Genomic DNA, 8,546 nt, shown 5'->3' on the forward strand with positions numbered 1-8,546 from the left:
ACATGAATTAAAACCAGCACTAGTCTAGCAGAGATTTATGGAAGTCGCCTTATTTATGAGTGTTTACCAAACTAGCTCACCTGGTGAAAAGCCATTTGTGCATACAAACAGCAGTGCTCTTGTGCCAAGCTTTCAGTGCTGGGGGCTGGCCCAAAGGAAATATGGATGTGTCTGTCCCACTGTGCTCTGTGTAGAGAGGAAAAGTCATGCACAGAAGAAGATTTACCAGGACTTCTATCAGGCAGTGGCAGAACCTGCAGCACCACAAAAGTACATGGGATCCAGATTCAGTATTTTATCTGCTGAGTCTTTTTTTTTTTTTCTTCACTGGTTTAAAACTCACAGCACAATGTTGGCACTCAGCGCTGCCTTTTTACTGCTTGTTGCCTACACGTGTGAATTGATTTTCATGGAATGATACACACATCTTGCAGAATGAGAGCCTTATGTTTGCACTTGTCAATTAAACACTGAAATGAGAGAATATTTTGCTCAGCCTTTTTTTTCTGCTTATTTTCACTGCAGATTTTTCAGTTTACTTCTATAAAAAGAAATAAATTTTTGCTGGTTCTTTAAGCAAGCAATTTCCCTGTGGGACTAATATTATTATTAAGCTGTATAATCTGAAACCACGAAGAGTCAATGAATGGTTTGACTAAGGAATGCCTTCTACTAGTTCACAATGTGGTATTTGAAACTGCTTTTAAATTAGTTAACTCTAACTCTTAATTGGTTATTGTAGGCACCCTTTAGGAAGATCAGTCTCTTCTGACAGGTATGGAACATTACTAGATTATTTTTAAGCTCACAGAGCAGCCTGCTTCAGTTTAAAGAAGATAGGTATTTTTGTCAAAAGGCTTTCAGTTTAGCTGGAGAGACCAGCCAGGTAGCAGTATGGTGAAAGTGTGTTTCCTAGGAAATGAACTTGTCCTAAGGGCTCAGCTGAAAAAAGAATGTCCCTGTCTCTGTCCCCTCTCTTCCCGCAACCTCCTACATGTTCCCACTGCTTGCCTTGGGCTAATCAGCTCATCATTGGGCACCTCTGTCAGCTCAGCCAAGTCAGGCAGCAGGGAGCAGACACAGCAAGCTGGATATTCATCTGCAGTGATGATAACTGAAATTGCCTCATGGAGAGGGTCAGTGCCTGACAGAGTCCTCAGAAGGGATGCAGCTGGATTCTGTAGGCAGAAGCAGAAGGAAGAGCTATGTAAGTGGGAAGGAAGAAAGGGACTCTTTCCTTTCAGAAGTAAAGCATTAGCTTGGCTCATGCTCCCACAAAGTTATACTTTTGCTACTACCAAACAATGATTTCTCTTTTTTCCCCCTGCTAGAAAGGGAGTCCTGAAGACAACCTGAGGAAACAGTTTTCATGTGATCTCAGCCTGTGCTCTTGCTTTCAGTGCCTAATGCACAGCCAAACATTTGGCTTCTGGGCCTGAAAACAAGACTCTACAAAAAAGTATCCAATGATGCATCTCTTTAGGATCCTTCCTGGCATGCTTGCTGTGGGAATGCTGACAGGAAAGGCAGTGGGGCACCATATGTCTACCCTTATGCCTGCTGTAGCACCTCACCTCCCTGCCTTGGGCTGCCTCTTGTTTGGCTCTTGCTTTTGCTTTACACCCTCTTGTGGCGGTACAAAACATCAGCTGTTCCAACGTCTTATAAAGGTGTCGTTGAGTTGCTCATTATGATTTGGACATTTGTCTTTTGTCTGATTTAAAAACCCTGTGGGGTTTTATTTGGCTGGCTTCCTGTGAGCTTGGGGTGAGCATGATCACTGGCAGCACAGAGGGCAAAGGCTCCATCCCTGCATCGGACCCTATGTCATCACTGCTTATTTTGGAAAGGCTCAGTCACCATTCTTCTTATTATTGTGGCTTTTTCTTATGGCTGGAAGAAAGTGCCTACTGTCAGTGAGAAAGTTCCTGTATTATCTTCCTCTTCTCAAGAAATATCCTGGTTATCACTGGGGGTTGTTTCAAATTGTCGAACAGAAGCCTGGGCAGCACATGACATACAGTGCACAGTGACAAACTGCTCTGTTATTTTGGTGGGGAAACTGTATCTTTCCCCTTTCCACTTCTTGGCAAAGTGCTCTCAGTCTTGGGAAGACAAACAAGTTCTTGTACTGCGGGTAAGAAAACTTCTGCGAGAGGCTCTCAGCGTGCTCCTGAAGGAGAAAACTGATCCCTCAGCACAGCCTGCTGGCTGCCGGCAGCACCACAAGCAAGGAGGCAAATCACAGGTTCGTGGGTAAGAGTGGAAACAAAAATAAGAGGGTTCGCTGCAGGATCATGATTTTTTGGCTTCTTTATCCCCAGTACAAGGTTTTGGGTTTTTGCTTTCCCCTCTTCTGTACGTATACGAGTTTGTGATGGTCTCAGCCCACATTTGAGGAGGTTTTGCAGAGAGGTGACAGCATTTACAGCAAGTGGGAAAATGGGAGATGCTGTCTGGGACACTGACCCTCTCCAGAGCCAAAACAGAAGCAGTAAAATGAAACCAAGGTCAGTCTGGAGATAAAGATGCTCTTTAGTGAGAAAGAGCAAGTGAACACCTGAGCAGCAAAGGTGAACACAAAGAAAAAAGAGCAGGTAAATTAGGGGGTGTGGGAAAGGGGTAATTTTTGTCTGATGAAAAACAAGTGGCATGGGATTAGTGGAATACCCCAACTGGCCATACAATGGATGGGGATGATTTTTAGTATATGGCTATCAAATATCCATGTATCTCATCCAGCAATTTATTAAAGCTGTTTTGCAGAGCACCCTAAAATTTGAGGGTTCAGAGATTTTTTTTTTTTGGTGTAAAATGCACTTAAGGACCACATTTCTGTCCCTTGTGAAATGTTCTGTGCATGTCTGGTGAAAAAGCCACTGTCATGGTGTGTCACAAGAAAATAGCTGAAAAGTCAGAGGCATTTCCAATGTCCTCAACCCTTGCAATGGCAGTCCTGGTAACTGACAGGCCTGGTTGTGCTCTTGCAGTCCTGTTGCTGAAGCAGAATCTTTGTTTCTAAAGTGCATTTTCCTAAATCTCATTTTTTTTACAGACAGTAAATTCAGTTCAACTTGGCTAGTGCTTAAGTTCATGCATTACAACAGCTATGAAGATGACTCTGCTAGTGGTGTCATTTGCTGTGAAATTTGGAAATTTTTCTCTACAAATGTCAGGAGGAGCTCCAAATCAGATTTTATATTATTGTAAAACACACACATCACCTTCCCAGATAGATGTGATATTTCATCATGAGCATAATTTGCTTTCTGTGAAACAATTTATTCTGTTCATCTTGCTGCTCATGACATGAGGCAATTCAGGCAGCTGTGTTGTTTCTGAAATGTGTTTTCTAACACAAGAAAAAGAATGACTTATGGTGCTAGTACTATTAGGAAGAAGCAGATGACAGTCTGAGGACTGAGGCAGCAAACAAAGCTCAGCACTTTGGAGACAATGGCACAAATGACATCTTCAAAAGAGGATGTGGGAATTTCACTCATTAAAGAGAGAAAGGAAGCCTATCCCATAAGGAATCAGAGAAATCATGAAGGCAGAGTTTGTGTGACAGCGCTGTTCATACAAAAAATCAGTGTGTGAAGTAAACCCTGGGAATAAAGTTCAGATGCAGGAAGGTGTGGACTGGTTTAGGCGCACAGCTGCTCTGGAGGATTCTAGGGTGACCTGGCTGAACCACAGCCCAGGCAGGACTGGACATCACAGCAGCTGACATCTGGACCTGGATTAATGACACAGGACAAGAGGATCCCGCGGAGAGAAAAAACAGGCTGCAAATCTGCCTTAGTTCCTGAGTTTCGTTTGTTTCATAGATACCACCGGGCAAGGTAAGCAGAGCAAGGTAAGACATAGTAAACCATGACTGGGATGTCAAGGATGGGAAGGTGACACAAGGGAAACCACAGCAGGTTCAGTTCCCAAGGATGTGTTTCACAAAAGAGGCGGCTGCAATAGGTCAGCACTCTGCGCCTGAGCTTTGCAGTGTGGCCTGAACCATGATGCCACTTTTGGCAATGTTCACAAAAAAAATCAGTTTCTCCAGCCTTCTGTTTTCCAGTCAATTTGTTGCCTTGCAAGATATGAAATCCTACTGTGTGGGTTTACACCTTCCCTGATATACTATCTACCTCCTGGAGAGGACACAGTGATAAATTCTGTTTATAGTTCAAGAAAGACATAGCTATCTCTGGGATCTTATGCCACCTGCAGCCTCCCAGAGTTTCCCAGTAAAATGACTTTGGATGAGGATCTTTGCAACAATTTCGTACTCCTACTTTGTCTGTCAAAATTTCCAAAAAAGAGCAGAAAAATAATTATACACATACCTGTTAATGCAGCATCCAATTAATTCCACTGCACCAAATTCACCTTTGGCATTAGCTGAAGAAAGAGATCTAGTTTTTCCTTTGATTCATTGAAAGTTTTGGAATAATTTGTAGCTGCAGTATCAGGCTAAATTCTTAAGTGCTACATTAGTGAGGATTATAAAGGTAGTACAGATCAAGATGAAAGAGAGATGTTTTTTCTGTATTGCTCCAATTAATCCTTTCAAATCCAGCAGCAGCCTTTTCTGCAGCACATACCCACACATTCATAGATGAAGGTGCTGATATTGGTTGCAATAAAACACCTTGAGCTTGAAGAAAGCCTGTACAATATTGAACACTCACAATACTTTTTTTCTTCATAGCACTTTTTATATAACATTTTATTTCACTGTCTTTTGAAACAATTTCTTCCCATTAAGCCACCACAATCTTAAACTTAAAAAAAAGTAGCACTTCTCTAACACTCTCATTGATACCTGTGCTGAAAGCCCAGCAGCAACCATCAAATACATTATTAGAAAATATGCACTTAGAAGGAAGAATAATTTCTACAAAAGAATAGAACAAGAAAGAGGATTGCTGCTGTGTTGGAGAAGAGGCAGCAGTAGTTCCACTGAGCTTACACCAGACAGAAAGTAAAACAGCAACTACAAAGCAGAGGCAGTAATGTTAAAGGGAAAAGAGTGGAGGAGTGGAAAGGGGGAGCCTTATTAAGACAGCCTGTGGAGATACCACCTATACGACATTTAAAATTTGCCCTAACTTTTACTCCATTATAGGTAATACTGATTTCACTGAATTCTCCTGCATAATAAATTTACTTTTGCAGTTTGCTTTCTTGTCCTCACTCACTTCTAGACTGTACCTTATTATTGATATATGTTCTCTCAGGGCCTGGAAGAGATTTGCTGAAGTTCTGGCATCGTTACCTAGAATCTACTGCAACTAGTGACCTGTATTATTACTTTTAAACCAAAACATTGTGAGGATGTCTTTAGATGGTGTTTTGCTCATCCCTCACAGGCAGATTCACCAATTCAGACATTTGAAAGCCAAACCCAAATGCTACAACTTTCTGTTCAGACTGTCTACAAAGGCTGTCTAGTCTTTTACCAAGTCCAAGTGATCCCAACACATGATGTTTTGCTTTAAGAAAAGTGTGGATGGAAGGTATTCTTGGTTCAATAAGTTGAAATCCCATTATACCTTCATGATACTTCTGTCTAAAATGTCTCTAGCACATACGTGCACAGGGGAGCCGCCTGAACTGGTCATTCTTCACTTCCTACTGATTGCAGTTCTTTTTCTGACTGTTTGAAGACCCCCTGCTATTAAAGAGACTAAAAATTCCAGCTGATGATGGGTCTGAAGCAGAGGTCTTAGGAGAAGTGGCTGAGGGAGGTTGTTGGTGTTTAGCCTGGAGAAAAGGAGGCTCACGGGAGACCTTATTGCTCTCTGTGACTGCCTGAAAGGAGTCCCAGGTAACAAATGATGGGATGAGAGGAGATGGCCTCAAGTTGTGCCAAGAGAAGTTTATTTTGGATATTAAGAAAACTTGCTTCATGCAAAGGCTTGTCAAGCATTGGAACAGGCTGCCCAGGGAAGTGGTTGAGTTCTGATTCCTGGAGGTGTTTAAAAGATGTGTAAATATGGCCCTTGGGGATGTGGTTTAGTCGTGGGCTTGGCAATGCTGGGTTAATCCTGGACTTGATGATCCTAGAGCTCTTTTCCCACCTAAATGATTCCATGATTCTGTGATTCTACTTCAGTTCAACCAATAGGCAGAAGGTGATGTGTACAGCTACAAGCACGCGTGTAATTCCACTGCTACCTCTACTTTCACACAGTTGGCTTTGGGTTTCTCTGCCATATCTAGCACGTTTTTCTTGGGAGAGAAAAAAGCTTTCTCACAATTATCCCATATTCAACTTCCAAATTATAGAGATGATGATGGCAATATAAAAGTCAACATAAATGCTCTATCAAACGTGTAAAAAAATTAATTTTCTGTTGCTCTGTAATGAACTGCATTGAGCCAGAGACCATCAGCACAGAGGGAGGTAATAGTTATTAGCAACACCAGTGGGAGGCCCCCCTGTTCAGAGTTCATCTGGTGGGGATATTAATCTTCTCCATTACCAAGAATTAATGTCAGAGCATGAAATTTTGATCCATCGTAAGTGGATACTGTGATATGGTCTGACCCTCTCTTGAAAATAGAAGCCTCATAAACATTGTTTAATAACTTTTGTGTTAGTGTTATGATGCTACCATTCTCTGTTTTTATCTAATTGTATTATGGTACATGAAAGCAATCTTGATTTGTAAATCTTTCAGAGCAAGTTTTGTCTACATTCATCATCAGACCCCTTATCATATTTGGATCTACCAGGTTGTATTTATCCCTCTGACTCAATGTACAGGACTCTGGAGAAGAATGAGTTCTTCTGATGCTGCCTACTGACAGCATTACAAGGGAAAAATAAGATAGATATTTACAGAAAGGAACTGTGACAGTAAATTGATGTGCAGAAACAACGTGATGCATCACTTATATGTGAACAGTGTATCCTGGAGCCTGCCTGTTCCCTGTTCTTTTGTCTTCTCTACTCTGGAACATCAGATACAAGAAAATATCACAGTGAAGGAATACAAAAAAAGCAATTAAATTTGAACAGCCTGTATCATCTCTGCACTGTTGAGTAAACCAAGCAAACATTTAATATAAGAGGTTGGAATATGTACCTTTGCAGAATTAGTAAGAAGTGAGAGAGAATTCAGATGATCCTGAACTAAACTGTATCTTATTACAAATATCTTGCTTCTTTGAAAAGTTCAAAAGAAAACAATTAGTTATTGGAAATCTATGTGGGGGAAAGAAAGGAGAAGAATATAATCCTGTGTCAGGTAAAAAGTTCAGCCAAAGTCAAACACTTTTACTTTCATATTATTTGACAAAATGTAGTACATGGAATCATCAAGAGAAAGTTTTTAAAAGATCAGGAGAAACAGCAGCTGGTCAAATTAGGAACTAGATACCAATAGAAAGTAAAGTGCTGATCTTATCACCTGGTTTGGAGATTTCAGTACTGGCAATTCCCAGATTATATATTTTCCAGGCAGCTTACAGTCTTGACACAAAAGTCATCACTTTGATCCTACACCTTGAAGAAAATGTTTGATGCAAAGGAAAAACTGAAAGAACATATTTCAGTTTGTTTGTACAAAAAGGCTTTCAAGAGAACATGACCTTAAACATAGTTCTAAGAAAATCAAGTAACACAGAAGTAGGTCACTTAAAAAAGTAAAAATTATTGAACGGTCTTTGGAAAATCAGAGCTAAACTGTTTTTTCATAAATTTGGCAAAACACTAACCTTATATAGAAAACTGCTTTGATCAATGAGACCCCAACACACCAAAACCTATGAAAAATAAGTAGCAAGGACAGGGATGCCCCCCAGAGGCTGTGTCTGCCGGCAACCCACAGTGGGGCAGGGACCCACTGGAGGCCACTAAAGTAGTATTTTTACCACTGCAGTGGCACATAGCTGATTTCCAGAGTTTTTCCAAATTACCTGAATCCTTACGGTTAATTAGCAAGAATTAGTTGAGACTATTTTGCCCACGACACAATCTAAGTGCCCTATTTTTTTATTAATTGGGAGATATGGAAGGGCATGATGTAGATTTCTAAGGTTTCTTCCCATTATTCAAAATGAGAGCTAGATGCCCATAGCACAGGTAATCACACTCAAGCTGCCTTGACTTTATTGACAATAAAACCAAAAGGATGGGGTGTTCAGCTGTTGAGCTCTCCCTTCCCTTTTTTAGCTGAGTGAACCTGCACAAGTCAGCTCAAAGCCAACTCAGCTGCATATTTCTTCTGCTAGAGCATCTGCAATTACACTCAGCTACGTTCCAGCTTCAAGAGAGACAAACTCACACAAAGAGACTTGGGTTCATGGGGTCTATCTCTGCAGTGGAAAATGTCAACTCAATTTTCCTCTTCCCTTGTATAAAGACTCCTTAAAGTAAAGAGGGAATTGGCTGATGTAATTGCTAAACCATTCTCCATCACATTTAAAAAGTCATGGCAATCAAGTGTAGTCCCAGGTGACTGGAAAAAGAGAAACATTGCACCTGTCTTTAAAATGGGTAGAAAGGAGGCTCCTGAGAACCAACAAATCAGCCTCACCTC

Source organism: Melospiza georgiana, chromosome 3 (genome assembly GCF_028018845.1).
Source record: "Melospiza georgiana isolate bMelGeo1 chromosome 3, bMelGeo1.pri, whole genome shotgun sequence".
Lineage (NCBI taxonomy): Eukaryota > Metazoa > Chordata > Aves > Passeriformes > Passerellidae > Melospiza > Melospiza georgiana.